Source organism: Bos taurus, chromosome 29, assembly GCF_002263795.3.
Source record: "Bos taurus isolate L1 Dominette 01449 registration number 42190680 breed Hereford chromosome 29, ARS-UCD2.0, whole genome shotgun sequence".
Lineage (NCBI taxonomy): Eukaryota > Metazoa > Chordata > Mammalia > Artiodactyla > Bovidae > Bos > Bos taurus.
This window is the reverse complement of record NC_037356.1, coordinates 32754240-32772363: the sequence shown is the minus strand read 5'-3', so window position 1 is coordinate 32772363 and position 18124 is coordinate 32754240. Positions and strand designations below refer to the sequence as shown.

Below are 18124 nucleotides of genomic sequence, written 5' to 3'. Positions count from 1 at the left end.
GGTATCGTAACGGGCATTGGGGATACGGCAGTGAACAATCAAACACCAAGCCCCCCTCAAACAGCCTACATCCTAGAAGTTTCTATCAGTGGCTTCAGGTAGTCTTGGGCTGCTGAGAAGTCCCTATTAGGGCACCTCCTTACTGTCCCTGTTTACAACGCACACGCCCTGCTCCCTGCCTCGCAGCTCTCTCTTGTGATCACATGCGCACAGGTCTACGCACACGCACGGACATACGCGCACACACACCCGCTTACGCACCCACCCTGCGGGGCAGTCCCTTCCTAAGCCAAGGCGCAGCACGCAGGTGCGGGCAGTAGACGCGCGCGTGCGCCCAGGGGCCGCTTATCTCCAGGCCGCCTCTGCGGGTCCCCTGCAACGTGCGGGCGCGGCCAGAAGGAGGCCGGCGCGGAGCGGAGCCCGGGGAACGTGAGTCCTGACTGGCCGTTCCCCTCCGCTCTCACAGCCGGGCTCCGCGCTGCGGACAGGTGGGCAGCGCCCCCAGGGTCCCAGGGTCCCGCTCCCGCTCCCTTTTCAGGATTCCCTCTGGGCGCCCAGGTGGGAGGAGAGGACAGGCGCGCCCGAGGCGCGGGTTTGTGCGAGACGCGCGGGGAAAACAGTTATCAAGCGCTTTGGGAACAGCTTTGGCCCTGGGTCTGTGGCAGAAACTTGGACTCCCGGCCCTGAAACCAGGCCCAGGACACTGTCAGGAGGTGCGGGCCTGGCCCTCGGGGCTGGTCCATTAGCTGCTGCTTCCTTCCGGGGCGTCTGAGTCGGTGGTTAATTTCCCACCCGATCAGTCTCCGCGGCGTCTGCTCACGAACACGCTGGTTTCTTCCTGGGGCTCCTCTCTGATCTGACTCCGTACCTGGTCACCTTCGTTCCCTCAGGTCAGTTGGCACTTGTGAGAAGTTCTCAGGCTACTCCTACCCGCCCCCCCCCCGCCACTCCGCCCCATCCTCTTGAGGAGAGGGGTTAGGAGGAGGGACCCCCCTCCCGGCTGGGACCCCTGGCTTGGTTCAGAAGCCGTCAAGTTGGAGGGTATCCCATCCTGTCTCTACGTGGCAGGGGCAGTCCTGCTTTCTGGGGGGATGGGCCCCCGACAGGCTCCTCCTGCAGTCCCTGTGGATCAGAGTCAACAGCAGGTGACTCACACAGAGCCTGGTTCTCCTTCCTTGCAGGGAGAAGAGAACTCGGTGACCCTGAGTTGGAGTCACCTACCAGGGAGCTTGGGGGAGAAATGCCCTCATTGCCTGCCTATTAGCACTTGCCCCTGGAATCAGCACCTTTTATAGGAACAGTTAGACATGTATCATCATCCCCATTTCACAGGGCAGGAGAGTCACACTTGGGTGGTTAAGTGACTTGCTGAAGTTCACTAATATGGGAGACAAACTAGAACAAACTAGACCGCCTTCAACTAGTTTTATTACTGATAAGAGTTCATCTTCCTGGTTCTTTAAAGCAATGCTAATTTTGGCAGTTAGGATGCACTCTTGCTCCAGACATGCCCGGTTCACCTCTGCCCTGTAGAAAGTCCTTCTTCCTCCTAGACCTCTCTCACAGTTTCCCCAACTTGCACTGCCACTCTCCCTCTCACCAGTGCAACTCCTACACACCCGTCAGTTCAGTTCAGTTCAGTCGTTCAGTCGTGTCCGACTCTTTGCGACCCCATGAATCGCAGCACGCCAGGCCTCCCTTTCCATCACCAACTCCCAAAGCTCACCCAGACTCAGACCCAGCTAAGAAACCCCTTCCTGTGTGAGCCTTTCCACTCCCTCTGGCTCTCACCCATCTCCCTTTACTCCATGCACCAGTGTTTACAGTCTGGGCCATAAAATCTAGCCTTCATTTTATCATTGCCTTTTCCGACTCACTCATCCTTTCATTTTCATCTGTCTTATTCCATCAGTTGGGTGGTCTCCCTAAGGGCAGGGACTGTGGCCTAGGCACTTGCTTTACATTCCCCGTGGTTTCCATCAAGGTGCTGGGCAAAAGTCTCACCCAGTGTCTCCTGCATGCATGCTAAGTCACTTAAGTTGTGTCCTACTCTTTGTGACACATTGGACTGTAGCCCGGCAGTCTCCTCTGTCCATGTGATTCTCCAGGCAAGAATACTGGAGTGGGTTGCCATGTCCTCCTCCAGGGGATCTTTCCAACCCAGGGATCAAACCCCTGACTCCTGCATTGCAGACGGATTCTTTGCCACTGTGGCATCAGGGAAGCCCACACCCTGTGTCTCTTGTTTGGCTGATTGACCAGATTCACTGTAAACCTGGTCAAAGATGGGTCCAGGAGCTTCTGTTTCAAGCCTTTGAGGGGTGGTGTTACTGGGCTTCCAGCCATTAATCAGCTATCTGCAACTCCCCCTCATTGAGTGGCTTGCCCGCCTGGTTCTTCCAACCCATCAGGAAAGATTGCACCTGGATTACCTGAGAGGGAGAGACAGCTTAATTGTATTCTCTGTTCACATCAGGATATCCAAGGACTGCTTAGACCAGATGCTTCTTTAACAATGCCCTTGTTATGCAGTGATCGTGGATACGTCAATGAAATACAAACACAACATGAAATACACAACATGAAAGATCTGGTCTAAATTGAAACAGAGGGCTTCCCTGATAACTCAGTTGATAAAGAATCCACCTGCAATCCAGAAGACCCCAGTTTGATTCCTGGGTTGGGAAGATCCCCTTCAGAAGAGAAAGGCTACCCCACTCCAGTATTCTGGCCTGGAGAATTCCATGAACTGTATAGTCCATGGGGTCGAAAAGAGTCCATACGACTGAGCGACTTTCACTTTCAAATTAGAACAAACTAACAAAAACCAGAAGGTGAATTATTGTTTCTTTGAAGGAGGAACTCCGTGTTTTGTGTCAAGGGGAGGGCGGTTTGAGATTGTTCAAGTGCATGTCTGGGGCCAGGTCTTTTCCTGTTACCCTCTCTGTGTGTACGAGTGAGTGAGTGAAGAGAGTGAAGTCTCTCAGTTGTGTCCAACTCTTTGTGACCCCATGGACTGTAGCCTACTACGCTCCGCCATCCATGGGATTTTCCAGGCAAGAGTACTGGAGTGGTTGCCAGTTCCTTCTCCAGAGGATCTTCCTGACCCAGGGATCAAACCTGGGTCTCCCACGTTGTAGGCAGATGCTTTACTGTCTGAGCCACCGAGTGCTTACTCTTATTCTTGTAGTTGATAACATGTTTTCACATCCATCATCTTGTTTATTCCCCACAGAACTCTGAGGAAGAATAATAGTAGTCACTAATCACAACAATGTTTATAAAATGTCTATAATTATTTAACAACTACTATGTGCTGGGTACCATTCTAAGGACTTTATGTGTGTTAAGTCATTTGTTCCTTCCCATTTTACAGATGCAGATACCGAGGCACTGAGACTGCCAGCAGCGTGCAATGGTGGGAATGTCCCCAAGGCAGAAGTGAATCAAGATTCTTGAATGATGAGAGCTCCATTGAAAGAAAAAAGATGCACTAAGTGAGGAAACCAACATTGAACACCTACTCTACCAGGTAAGACTGTTTAGAGCTTTGTGGGCACTTTCTCACCAGATCTTCACAGTTACACATCAGGTTATTGTGTCTGCGCTGTGACCTGCCCCCACATTTGAAGAAACACGGCCTCATGAGGTCAGCTGGCTTGCCGCAGACACCTGGCTAGTGTGTGGCTGATCCAGGACCTGATGCCAGGTCTGCGGACTCACGCCCATGTTCTCCGTGCCCCATGTCAAGTGCTTGGATGGCTTGGCCTTCTCTGGCTCTTTGTTTCTCAAGAAGAGGGGTGGGGGGCAACGTTTATTTCACTGGCTGGGTGGTGAGATCATTATCACTCTTACAAAGCAGGTATTAACTCTGTAATTGTACATGGCACTGAGCAGAGCAATGAACTATTTTGTACACAAAAATAATTAAGTAAAGTCCACAGGGAGGAACTCTGCCTCTGGGAACAAAGGATCCCCAGTGAGTGAAGGTGTCAGGGTAGCCCGAAGAGCCAGCATCCTAGCACACATCCTCCTTGGCAAAAGTGTGTCCTTGCTGACAAGAAGTGGCACAGGGGTGTGTGGGGTGGCTTCCAAACCCATCACCGCTTCTGGGAAGTACCTCTGAGTGGTCAAGACTTTGGAAGCAGATAAAGGTGGGTTTGAAGCCTTCTTAGTAGCTGTGTAAGCTTGGACCAGTTCCGTGACCTCTCCAAGCTTCATTTCCCATCTATGGAAGTGGACTGAACGTGTATGCTTCTGTCAAATGAAATGATATACGTAATGCACTTAGCACTGCTGCTGCTGCTGCTGCTAAGTCGCTTCAGTCATGTCCGACTCTGTGTGACCCCATAGACAGCAGCCCACCAGGCTCCCCCGTCCCTGGGATTCTCTAGGCAAGAACACTGGAGTGGGTTGCCATTTCCTTCTCCAATGCATGAAAGTGAAAAGTGAAAGTAAAGTGAAAGTGTCCGGGACTCTTAGCGACCCCATGGACTGCAGCCCACCAGGCTCCTCCGTCCATGGGACTTTCCAGGCAAGAGTACTGGAGTGGGTTGCCATTGCCTTCTCCACAGTGCCCGACATGGAGTAAGCATGTAATCATCGATAGCTCTTGTTTCAGCTGTTGGGTATGTGTCTTGCTCCCAGCGTGGATTTTAAGGATAAAGGGAAGATTCATTTTCCTAGTGGAAAGGGGGACTTGGGACAGCACAGCAGAGGCGCCCCTTCGATGCCCCAGTGCCCGTGGCTGTCACAGGCAGCTTGGCCCTTTGTTTCCCACTCACTCCTCCTGAGACAGCCGGGAGAAGGAGGGGTGGGGGGTGCCTGGCCTTTCCGGGCAGCCCCTACAAGTCTCCTATTCAATAGTTGGTCTTTAGCTCTTCATTCGGGAGAGTCGTGAAGCTTTCTAGGTGACAGGAAGTACACCTGGTGAACGGTACACAGTAGGAATTCAGTAAGTGCTGACTGCCTGGGGTATCTGGGGTCCAGTTTCCCCAGACTCACAGAGGGGGCTGGGCCCAGACAGTACTTGCTGAGGAGTAAAGGGCAGAAGGGTAAAGCGCATCTGCGTGTGAGGGGCTGTGCCATGCCAGGTGGGCCACTGTGCCTGCAGCCCGCATGAGTCCCCGGAGTGTACGCCCTTTACTCACCCAGAGCTGGGCTGAGAGTAACCCAGGGTACACGTTGCAGAACATTCCTTTTATTTCTACCTGGCAGAGCCCCCTGCCCAGCACTGGCTTCCTGCTTAATGGCCCGTTCGGGATGGGGAGGCAGGGGAAATGTGCAGAACTCAGGGAGAAAGAGATTAAACTCACAATAAAACCAAACCCAAACATCACCGCCTTCCCTCTCGTCCTCCGCAGCCCTGACCCTGAGCTGTCTCTCAGCCAGTTTCCCTCCCAGGCAAATAATATTTATTCCAGGAGGCCCTGACACACTAGGCCAGAACAAGACAATGCTTGATTGTTCTTCCTCTCCCCTGCGGCAGGCGATGTGCTGGAGGAGAGAGCGTGAGGGAAAGGAGCTGCCCCCGCCGCTCCCAGTGGGACTGGCTCTGGGAGCTGTCAAAACAGGCCACGATCAGTGCTGGGGAGGGGTGCCGGGCAGATTAGTGCGGCTGCTCTCGAAGTTTCACTCTTTTACCCCAGTTCCTGGCAGCTGTGGCCACTTAAACAGCTTTGGCTTCCATTAAACAGGAGAGTCATTAAGTCATGGAGCTTAATGAAGCTCTAAAGGGCCCAGTAGTCATCCCTCGGTGAAAAGTGCCAATTCATTGCTTGGGAGATAACAAACCTGGAGACTGTGACTAAGTCAGAGGTGAGCAGCTCCAGGCCCGGATTGACGGCTCACCTCAGCGTGACCCTGCGCTGAGAACCAGCCTCGTGTGCAGGTGGGAAGAGGTAGGTGACCACTTGGACAGAGTTGGACTGCTGGTTTCCCCAGCTGCTCAGCTGGTGTTTGGGCTAGAAAGAGCCAGAAAGTTCTCCCGTGGTTACTGGTTTTTATTAATCGGGGCTGACACAGAGTGTGTTGTCCTGAAGTGTATCCCCCACCTGAATCAGGCCACCACCATCAGGGGCTGGACCAGGGAGTTAGTCTGCTTCTCCTCCCGCCCCCGACCCTTGACGTTAGGGATTTTGCCTCATCTGTTGCGCCTTTGAACAGTCCCTTGGCATGGTGCTGGTAGAACGTGTACAGGAAGTAGGGAGGACAAGTGAAACCCCAGGGCCACCTCTTTTACCTCCTTTGGGCTGGAACCCACTTGTCACCTTCAGTGACAAGTGACTTGTCATTGGCTGGAAGTGACCATGCACAGGAGCTGCAGTGGAGTCCTACCCAGCATGTTCAACCTTTCCTTTATTCTGATTCACTGAATTCTCATCCTTAGGCAAGGAGGGCAGGGAGAGGTATTACTGTCCCCATTTTGCAGATGGAGAAACCGAGGTTCAGGAAAGTAAGTGACATCCAGACATCGGATTCCTGGTCTAGCACTCTGTGGTCTCTCATGCTTATATGCAGCACCGGTGACCATTGGGCTACAGGACTTGGCTCCTTACCTGATCTTCATCCTGCTCTTGGGGCCCCTCCAGACCAGGCCAGACTGCCCCTCTTACTCAGAGGCCAGATATTGGGCAGGAATCAGAAGAGGAAAATAGTCCAAGAGCCTGTCTCCTGGCCCATTTCCCCAAGGTTTGAAAGCCGTCAGGAGAAGGATGGAGAGATTTGGTTCTGAGGCCACTCTCAACAAGGGAGAGTTTTCCTTCCTTTAGCCATCTCATCTGCATTTTCACTCTCTGCTCTCTCGGGGCTGGATGGGAGGAAGGGTCACACCTGCATAGAACCACGAGCTTGCAGACTGTGGAAACTGGCAGGGATACTTGCCTGGGGGGACATTTAAAGGACATGGTGGCTCCCAGGACTACCTGGCTCCCTGTGACTCCATGGGTAGGAAGGACATTCAGCCTTGCTACTGTCCTGGGATGGCCAGCCTTCTGGAAACACCTCTCCTTATAGGAACAGGGCCTAGGGAGGCTAGTCCCTGGCTGGGAAAGCTGGCTGAGTGACAGTCTGGCTTACCCCATGTGGGATTACTCAGCCTGTAAAAGTCCTGTTTGTTTGTTAAGGGAGAGGCAGATCCATAACCCATCTGTTGACACCTGGACGGCACAGCGGAGGGAGCTGCACCTCTCTGCCCGGCCCTGCAGCCCCACTGTGGTTTTCCTGCCAAGCTGCAGTGGTTGCTGGGAAGAACACCTGGTGGGTGAGTGATGGGAGAGCTTCCCGCTGGCAGCAGCCACCTCTGCCCAGAGCCATGCTCATCACTGGGTGCCATGGAGGGCCCAGGCAGGAAGCCTGAGAACACTGTTTCAGACACATCTGCCGTAGAGCCGTGCCCTGGAGTGAGCCTGACCATGTCGGTGAGACCCAGTTCACCATCTCCCAGGGGCGGGCTCTCCAAGAACCTCTTTGCAATCTCCCAGCCTTTCTTTCCATGGCTATGTTAATCTTGGCTCCAAGACCAAATGAGTGGAAGATTCAGGGGGTTTTGAGTGTTAGATTGCAGGTCTGAGCTGAGCACACCACGCCTTCACTCCAGGCTCCTCCACTTTCATTCTAATGTTAGGAAAGCAGAGGAGAGAAACTGGCTGTTGGTTGACCTTGTTTCATGGTGTCATCAGAGGACAGGTCATTATTGTAAGAGTGGTGTTTGGAAAAAGAACGGGGTCAACGCTTAAGATACATGGGCTCCTGTCCTCCCTCTGGCCTGAGCCAGCTGTGTGACCTTGAACAGCGAGTTAGTCTTTCCACATCTCCATTTCCTCAACCAGGAAACAAAAGAAATTGGATTGATGTCTCCCAGCGCCCCATCCAACTCCAACATTTTAGACTGTACAGCTGCGAACCTCAGGACTGATGTCGTTCATTTACAAAGAAAATGTCACCAACATCCCCTCCCCGCCCCCAGGAGGATGTGGTCTGAGTTGTTCTCCCTGTTGTGATGGTGGGTCTGCAGTGCTCCACACCCGCCTGCCCGTCCCCATTGTCCGCCGTGGTTCCCATGCAGGAGGGCTGACCCCCTTGCCTCTGCTGTCCTCTGAGTCTCTGGGAGGACACCGTCAAGAAACCACTCGAGGCTGATAGGTCTGGGCCTCGGTTCCCACCTCAGGAAACTGACTTGCTGGTTGACTGCAGGCAAGACTTGGCTTCTCTGAGCCACATCCGCCAAATGGGGCAAAAAATTCTCCCTGGGAAAGTGCTTCGGGATGAGCACGGAGGCTGAGGATCCAAATCCCAGGCCCTTTGGGAGGCAGTGGACCTCTACTAATGGACCACACACTCAGCAGGGCTTTGTGTCCCAGTGTGCTGGAACCTTGGCCTCCTGGCACGTGCTGGTTGTCTTGCCCACATGCATTGTGAACAGGGATCAAGATGCCCTCTTTTTGGATTAGTTCTGCATTTGGTTCTGGGACTGTGAATGGCTTTGCAGTGCCTTTCAGTGAGCTCTTTTCAGCTTCACTCATCAGGCCTTGGTTGGGGAGCTCTGTTTGCTTCCAGCTGACTCAGTGTGGTTGCTGAGCTGATGCTGTTGAGTCACTCGGGCAAGGCCCGTTACTTGCCAGACATGGCTCACTTGGACCCATCTTTCCAGGGTAATGAACTCATAGGATTAAACTGAGAGCTCCTTCCTTCTCCTCTACTTTCACCTCCTAGCTTTCCATCAGCCCCCACCCACCCCCACTCCACCACCACCCCCAGCTTCTGGTCCTCAGGTGGGACGTCTTGAGCCAGGGAGCAATTAGCCAACTCAGACTTCAAGATTCTCCCTAGAAGAAGTTGCTGTTGTTGTTGTACAGTCTCTCAGTCGTGTCTGACTCTTTGCGACCCCATGGACTGCAGCACACCAGGCTTCCCTGTCCTTCACCATCTCCCAGAGCTTGCTCAAACTCACGTCCATTGAGTCAGTGATTCCATCCAACCATCTTGTCCTCTGTCATCCCTTTCTCCTAATTTCAATCTTTCCCAGCATCAGGGTTTTTTCTAATGAGTCTACTCTTTGCATCAGGTAGCCAAAGTATTGGAGCTTCAGTTTCAGCATCAGTCTTTCCAATGAATATTCAGGATTGATTTCCCTTAGGATTGACTGGTTTGATCTCCTTGCAGTCCAAGGAACTCTTAAGAAGTTGAGCACTGGCCTGATAACCCTGGGATGAAGCAGGCCTGCTTTACAGGAACCCTTGGAAGGATATGAGTATTTTTTTCTTTTCCAGTGAGACAGAAATCTCTTTACTGAGTTTAAAAGCCAAGTTATATTTTATTTTAAAAGCTTCAAAGTACATCAAATGTAAGAGATGACTTTCACTATCAAAAGCAATACTTTTATAATGTCCGGTTCTCTCTACATAGAATATCCCATTTGGTTTATTACAGTATAATTAGGTCCTCAGTATCTATTTTATGACTAGGTTAAAGCCAAACCCGTGTTCCCTGACTGTAAATATTAATATGATTTCTCAATTAGTACCTTCCTTATTAAACCTAAAATGCCATCATGAGGCCTATTATTTTTTGTAAAACTAAAGAAGAAAAATTGTTGCCAAATTAACTCTGATAAAATATTTTCTTATTGTTTCATCATGTTTTCTTACTAAAATCTATACTGATTAAATAAGATCATTTAGAAGTTTTTAATCAATTTAAAAGTTAACTCCTATGTGTATGTGAAAAAGAAAACAATTTTGAAAACTGTTAAGGTACTCCTTAGATGGAAAAGACATGAGTATTAATGGGGAGGCTCCTACAGACTTATTTAGAACTGCTTATAATTACTCTGCCACATTCTGAGACCACTGTGGCCTCAAGTTGCTACCTTCTTTGCTTAGAATCCTCTTCCATTCTCACCTGCCTGGTTAATTTTTACCTGGTCTTTAAGATTCACTCTCTCCAGGAAGTAAAGCATTCATTCAGTAAATATGTATTAAGCACTTACTAGGCATCAGTGACTCTTCTAGCATTTGGGATACAATATTCAAAATTCCAGCCTTCGTAGGGACCGAAGGGAAACCAGGGCAGACAGACCACACAGATAACAGAAAATATCAGCTGGTGATACATGCAAGGAAGAAAAATAAAGTCAGTTAAGAGGACAAGGAACAAAGGAGTGGGGTCAGGAAGGCTCCCTGAGGCAGCAGCATGTAAGCAGGGACCTTAATAAAGTCAGGGAATGAGCCAGGTGAATATTGAGCACTGCAGGCAGAAGAAACAGTAAGTGCAAAGTCTCTGAGGCAGATGTGAGTATGACATGTTTATGAGAGGAAAGGAGGCTGGTGGAACTGGAGATGAGTGAGTGGATGGGGTTGTAGGAGACAAGAAGCTGAGAAGGGTGATGGGGGACAGGTCACATAGGGTCTTCTTGACCCCTGTAAGGACTCGACTTTAATTGAGAAGTTGTCAGATTTTTAAAATTTATTTATTTGGGTGTTTTGGGTCTTGGTTGCTGCGCATGGGCTTTTTCTAGAAGTTGTGGCGAGCAGGGGCTACTCTTCATTGTGGTGCATAGGCTTCTTACTGCAGTGGCTTCTCTTGTTGGGGAGCACAGGCTCTAGAGTGCGGGCTCAGTAGCTGTGGTACATGGGCTTAACTGTCCCGGAATCTTCCCAGATGAGGGATTGAACCCATGTCACCTACACTGGCAGGTGGATTCTTAAACACTGGACCACCAGGGAAGTCCTGTTGGATGTTTTTAAATGGAGGGGTGACATAATTGGACTCAGGCTTTCATAGGATGGTTCTGGCTGCCGTAATAGAGGACAGGCTATAGGGAACAAGGGAGGAAGCAGGCAGATCAGCAAGAAGGCAACATCAGTAATCCAAGCTAAAGACAGTCATGGCTTCAGTGGGGCAACAGCCATGAAATGCTGAGGGGGCACTTAGTGTCTTGAAACATTTTTATGGTAAAGCCAACAGGATTTCCTAAGACATATGGGAGACATGGAAGAGTCAAGGATGGCACTAAGGTATTTGGTTCGAACAATCAGGAGAATGGAGTTGCATCACCTGAGACAAAGATGATGAGTGAAGCAGGTTTAGGGGGGTTGGGGAGATTAGACATTCAGTTTGGGACAAGTAAGGCTTGAACTGCCTATTGGATATTCAAGTGGAGATGTAGAGTGGGCAGAAGGTAAGCCGGTCTGGCATTCAGGGAGTGGTCAGACTTGGAGATATGAATGTGGGGTTGTTGATACATAGATTGTATTTAAACAGGAAGGACTGACAAAGTCATCTGCAGAACAAAAGCACTCCAAAGACTGAAACTTGGGGGTCTCTAGTTTCTAGAGGTCAAAGAAATTAGGAAGTTGCAGAGGCAATTGCAAAAGATCAGCAAGTGCAATGGTAACGCTTATGTTCTAGAAGTGAAGTGGAGAAAGTGTTTCTTGGAGGAGAGGATGGCTCACTGTCAAGTATAACTGGGAGGTCAAGAACCCGGGATTGAACATTACATGTGGCAGCTCAGAGGTCACTGGTGATCGTACTCAGAGCTGTTTCAGTGGTTTGAGAGAGAACTGGGGAAAAGAAGTTCATATGAACAACTCTCAAAGAATTTTGTTGGGAAGGTGATCAGAGAGACAGTGCACTAGATGGAGGAAAATACAGGTTAAGGTGGTTTTTTAAAAATGAAATGTACTTATTAGTTAGCTAAGGAACTATGAGGGGACATCGATGTGCATTTTTGAGAGCTTAACTTGGAGCCAGGAGAGGAGATTTAGAAAGGCTATTTTCATCTTTTCCCCATTAGCCCTGTCACCCCAGTTCTGCCTCTGTCTTTCACTAAATGGTGAGGGATATGTTCATTTGGGGGCTTCCAAGGTGGTGCCTAGTGATAAAGAACCCATCTGCAATGCAGACGATGTAAGAGATGTGTGCTCAATCCCTGGGTTGGGAAAATCCCCTGGAGAAGGGAATGGCTACCCACTCCAGTACTCTTGTCTGGAGAATCCCAAGGACAGAGGAGCCTGGTGGGCTATGGCCCAAAGTGTCGCAAAGAATCAGACTGACTGAAGCAACTTAGCACATACACATGTTCATTTTTGTATCAACATCTTGTGCAGATGTCTAGTCTCTCTGGTATTTAGCATACCAGGGAGACCACCTGCCATTTTATATTGGATGCCTACCTATCATGTCATGTCACCTCTTTTCTAGAAAACTGACATCTAGCCATAATGCCTGATTCATGTATTATAATATAACCTGGTGGTTGTATGGTGAAGTGATTTATCACTGCCAGAGGAGGCATAATAATGTTCATACTCTTATACAGTAATCAATTAGTAAGCATGTTGCATCATGGAGTATTTAAATCGTCTTTAAGGGTCATATTTCTGGCCTTTATACACAGAATGTTCTTCTAAGTATGACAAAACAGACACCAGAAGACTTCTCTCCATTTAACACTATATATAGTGAGAACCCATACAGATGTCTGATCATGTTTTACAAACTTGAGATGATTTCTAGAAGAATATAATAGTAACCCACATTATTATTACCATAGATAATAACATTAACATGGAAATGGCTGACTCATGTTAGAGTCAGGAATCATTGACTAGGAATGATATTTTTTCTCATGACAAGGCACATGGTTTTCCTTCTTAATAACAACACACAAATAGGCATCACTTTCTTCTTTCCTTCTTTGTGCATGCATGCATTTGTGCTCAGTCATGTCTGGCTCTTTGCCACCCCATGGACTGTAGCCTGCTGGACTCCTCTGTCCATGGAATTTTCCAGGCAAGAATACTGGAATGGGTTGCCATTTCCTTCCCCAGGGGATCTTCCTGACCCAGGGATTGAACCCTTATCTCTTGAGTCTCCTGCATTGGCAGGCATGTTCTTTATTGCTGAGATCCAGCCCAGGTGGATCCAGGGAATTCGAAGCGGGGACGTTGGCCGCGAGGATCAGGAAACAATTGCTTAATTAAATGTTAATTAAGGATATAAAGAGTGGTTAAATAAGGATAGCTCAGTGAGGAAACTCAGTGGAGAAAAGAGGCTGAATAACTTGGTTTACGTGGAAAGCTAATAAAATTCCAAAATAAGGAATTTGCATCACCTACATAGGATGCAGGCATCCTCCCATTCTCCCGAAGGAGAGGAGACACTAAGGCCTCCCCGGTCAGATCTTAGAAGCCCAGGCAAAATTAGTAGGCTTGACAAGCCTCCATGCCCCAGATGGAAATTCAGCCAGAAGGTGAGAGAAAGAACTACATGGGGAGATCAAGTTTTGGTGAACAAAACTCGCACTTTATTTTCCAAAGTAGTTTTATACCTTAAGTTGTGCATAGAGGATAATGGGGGAAGGGGTAGAGTCATGCAAGGACAGCAGTCCTTGATCCTAATCGAAGCCAGGCTTTCAAACTTATCATATGCAAAAGTTTAGGTGATTTACATCATCTTCTGGCCAAGATGCCTGTTAACATTTTAAGATCCTTTCTTCAGAAAACTTCTTTTTCTCTAAAGGTGATTATTCTAAAGTCAGGTGCCACCCTCCAAAAGCATTAGATAAAGTTGCATTCCTATAGGGCAAAGGTGTGGTGGGCTATAACAAGAAAAGAATTAACTCAAGGGTCCAAGGTTACAAACATTAAAGCTACTACTTACATTTCTATACACCAATTATATTAATCAGTACACTGCCAGGGACACCGTAGGTAAGGGATATGGAAATTTAGCAGCAAACATTGGCCCAACAAGTGAAAAACCCTTCACCAATACAATTTCTAATCAATCTTTTAACTGCTCAAAGAAATCTGTATTTAGACAGTTTAGAACATCTCATGCCTCTCACAGTTGGGAGGCTCTGAACAATCACATGTGGCCGGAAGAACCTATTCAGGCAGGCTAGAGGACTTCCAAAGGAGTTTGTAGGTCGAAACAGTCTTGTCACACCCAGGAATTTTATTAACTGGAGCTGTAAGTTAACTCTTTTTTAGAGAGAGAGATGGTGGTGGGGGACAGCCCCCCGTAAAGTCAGAAGTGTAGGTGAGAGCACAAAGCAGTAAAGTAGGCAGACTCTGGTTTTGGGGGTAGATGCTCGAGAATTTCCAGGGGGACTCCTGAGGCTTGATCCTGCCTTTGCGTATGCCGAACCTTCTTCCTCATGACCTTTGCCACGGGCGGAGTTCCTCACGCTGGCTCCCGGCACTTTACCAGCTGAGGCACTGGGGAAGCCCCTCATTCTTGGTAGTGTAGTAAGAAAAATAATAATGAGCTTTGGGGTCAGTCAGATCTACATGAAAATCCTCAGTTTATCTATACCATTTTTCTAGATTCCACATCTATGTGTTAATATATGATTTTTGTTTTTCTCTTTCTGACTTACTTCACTCAGTATGACAGTCTCTAGGTTCATCCACGTCTCTGCAATTGGCACAGTTTCATTCCTTTTTATGGCTGAGTAATATCCACTGAATATACAGATGAACTTATTTTCAAAGCAGAAATGGAGACACAGATGTAGAGAACAAACATATGGATCCCAAAGAGAGAAGTGGGGGAGTGGGTGGGATGAATTGGGAGATTGGGATTGACATATATATGTACTGTATGTGTGTCTGCTAGTCACTCAGTCATTATGTATAAAACAGATAACTAATGAGAACTGACTATATAGCACAGGAAATTCTACTCAGTGCTTTATGGTGACCTCAGTTGTGCCCCTCCTACCATCTTGTTGTGGCTTCTCCTTTGTCCTTGGATGTGGGGTATCTTTTTTTGGGTAGATTTCAACATCCTCCTATTGATGGTTGTCCAACAGCTAGTTGTGATTTTGGTGTTCTCGAAGGAGCAGATGAGCTCATATCCTTCTATTCTGCCATCTTGATCTCCCTTTTAAAAAAAAAGGATATATGTATACTGCTACTGCTAAGTCGCTTCAGTCGTGTCCAACTCTGCATGACCCCATAGACGGCAGCCCACCAGGCTCCCCCGTCCCTGGGATTCTCCAGGCAAGAACACTGGAGTGGGTTACCATTTCCTTCTCCAATGCATGAAAGTGAAAAGTGAAAGTGAAGTCACTCAGTCGTATACATGTAGCTGATTCACTTTGCTCTACAGCAGAAACTAATGCAACATTGTAAAGCAACTATACTCCATTAAAAATTGATTTTTAAAAAAGTTAACCATATAGTTGCAGGTAATTGCAGCCAGGTGTTTCTTTCCTCGGATCTCAGACCTGAGTGCATGTCCCCTGGCTGTCAGTATGCACAGTGACGAGATGGCAGAAACTGGTTTGACACCAACATGAACCCTTCACCTAAAACTCAACTCAAGCCCAGGGATTTCTGAGCTTTGAAGCTTTGATGGCTTTCCTTGCTTAATCAGTCTCTGTTAAGCTCCCTTGAGGCTAAAGAGGGAAGAAGGGGCCATGAATTTTGTCTTTCTGTGGGAAAGTACACTTCCAAAAGCAGCATCCCCTCCTTCAAATCAATGTATAATCAAAGTAAATACAGCGTTCCCTGCTTTGTAAAACTAGTGTAAACCAACACAATGTTGTAAAGCAGTTATCCTCCAATTAAAAATAAATAAATTTTTAAAAAGAAATTGTGGAATCTCCAAGGCCTAATAGAGTAACAATATGCATAATAGTTTAAACATACATGTTAAATTAGGTTTCATCGGTCCCCCCGACTCAGTGATAGCTGCCAGACACTCTGAGAAAATCTGTCCCAATGCCCACAAAACACTAGCTCCTGTTTCTCTGACCCACAGGAACATCAGAACAGGAAGGTACATCCTTAACAGCAGTAATTCAGGACTTAGCAAGCTCTCTGTTTCACCAACCAACCCTTTAAGTCAACAACCTCCTACTCATCCATTGGCACATGTTTTCCTGAGTGATAATTGCCACTCTTCCCACAGGTAAGTTTTTTTAGAGAAAAATAGGTTAGCTATTGGATGACTTTAAAAAAAAACAACTTTTTCTTTAAGTTGGAGTATTATAAAGGAGACCAGTCCTGGGTGTTCTTTGGAAGGAATGATGCTAAAGCTGAAACTCCAGTACTTTGGCCACCTCATGCGAAGAGTTGACTCATTGGAAAAGACTCTGATGCTGGGAGGGATTGGAGGCAGGAGGAGAAGGGGATGACAGAGGATGAGATGGCTGGATGGTATCACCGACTTGATGGACATGAGTTTGGGTGAACTCCGGGAGTTGGTGATGGACAGGGAGGCCTGGCGTGCTGCGATTCATGGGGTCGCAGAGTCGGACACGACTGAGCGACTGAACTGAACTGAACTGATGCCAGTTAACAATGTTGTGATAGTTTCATGTGGACAGCAAAGGCGCTCAGCCATACTTATACGTGTATCCATTCTCCCTCAAACTCCTTCCCATCCAGGCTCCTGCATCATGTGAGCAGAGTTCCCTGTGCTGTACAGTAGGTCTTTGTGGTTAATACTGGATTGATTTTATTTCAGGCAAAGAATACCCAAACCCTTACCACTACTCCATCCCTGTGAAAACTGCAACTCAGCTTCACCAGGAAAAATAAAAGTCGTCATATTAAAATGAAACTGATTACACACCCTTCCTGACTATAAAAAATAAGAATAGCATTTCATCATATACAGAGGCATTATCAGGTGGTCATAGCTATGTCAAAGTATATGTCATATGTCATAGCTATGTCAAAGCATATGTCATATGGCATAGCTATGTCAAAGCATGTGTCATAGCATAGTCAAAGCAATGGTTTTTCCAGTCATCATGTGGATGTGAGAGTTGGACCATAAAGAAGGCTGAATGCTGAAGAATTGATGCTTTTGAATTGTGGTGCTGGAGAAGACTCTTGAGAGTCTCTTGGACTGCAAGGAGATCAAACCAGTCAGTCCTAAAGGAAAGCAACCCTGAACACTCATTGGAAGGACTGATGCTGAAGCTGAAGCTCCAATACTTTGGCCACCTGATCTGGAGAGACTTGTTGGCAAAGACTCTGATGCTGGGAAAGATTGAGGGCAGAGGATGAGATGGTTAGATAACATCATTGACTCAATAGACATGAGTTTGAGCAAACTCTGGGAGATAGTGGAGAACAGAGAAACCTAGTGTGCTGCAGTCCATGGGATTGAAAAAGAGTTGAACACAGTTAGCAACTGAACAACACAACAAATCAGGTAGTGATTAAAATTCTAGATTCTAGAGGTAGAGCTGTGTATGGATTACTGCTTTAAACCAGTAACTGCTCATGTGACTAAGTAGCTTGGCTTCTGTATGCCTGCTTCACAGGGTGTTGTTAGACTTGTATGAATAAGACAATGTATTGCAGTGTTTTGATGGTAGATAGTAGTCAGTTGTTTAAAAGAAAACTATGTTAGATGGTCCTGATTACAGCTGATATGAATACAAACAGCCAACAAGCATTCACACAGCTCTATTGTAATAATTTCTGCTCTAGGGAAAGAGAGAAAAAAATTGGTTCCCATTGCAAAAGACCACATATTATATGGTTGCATTTACCTGTATATGAAATGTCCTGACCAGACAAATCCACAGAGACAGAAAGTGGATTCATGGTTGCCCAGGGCTGGGTAGCAGGACATGAGAAGTCCGGAAGGGAAGTGACTGCTAACAGGTACAGGGTTTCTTTTTGGAGTGATTAAAAGGTTCTTAAACTGATTGTGGTGATGGTTACACAACTCTGAATACACTAAAAACCACTAAATTGTCAACTTCAAATGGGTAAATTGTATGGGATGTGAGTTATGTCTCAGTAAAGCTGTTTTTAAAAATATATTAGTGCCCATTTATTGCTCAGTTAATCTTTATAATAGCTCATGGTTTTATTCCACAGTCAAGAAGACTGATATTAAGATGTATTAAAGCAACTTAATCTGGCCCATTTAAGTAGCATGTAATGGACCCAGGATTTCCTATTGATTGATTGACTGGATCTTAGTTTCACAAAATTGGATTAATCATAATCTTTGGTTCATGGTACATAATCTCCTTTGATCCACTAAAGGCCATCTTTTATTCTACTTTATTTTATGCATGTATGCATGCTGAATAATACAATAAATACGTCTGATGCCCCCCACCCCAAAGCAAGTTTAGAATGTCACC

The 18124-nt window shown here is 47.3% G+C and overlaps 1 long non-coding RNA gene across 3 annotated transcripts in view; it reads left to right on the top strand.

The window, feature by feature from the left end:
* Positions 1-274: 274 nt before the first annotated feature.
* The window catches only part of LOC101902145 (uncharacterized), a 29072-nt gene continuing 11222 nt past the window's right edge, over positions 275-18124 (top strand). The window contains exons 1-4 of one of the 3 annotated variants that reach the window (XR_816450.4): positions 278-488; positions 3377-3532; positions 15772-15921; positions 16480-17402. This is a non-coding gene — a long non-coding RNA (uncharacterized lncRNA). Of the gene's footprint in view, positions 489-3376; positions 3533-15771; positions 15922-16479; positions 17403-18124 lie in introns of those variants that run through there. The other 2 variants (XR_009493342.1, XR_009493343.1) reach the window with 2 other exon arrangements.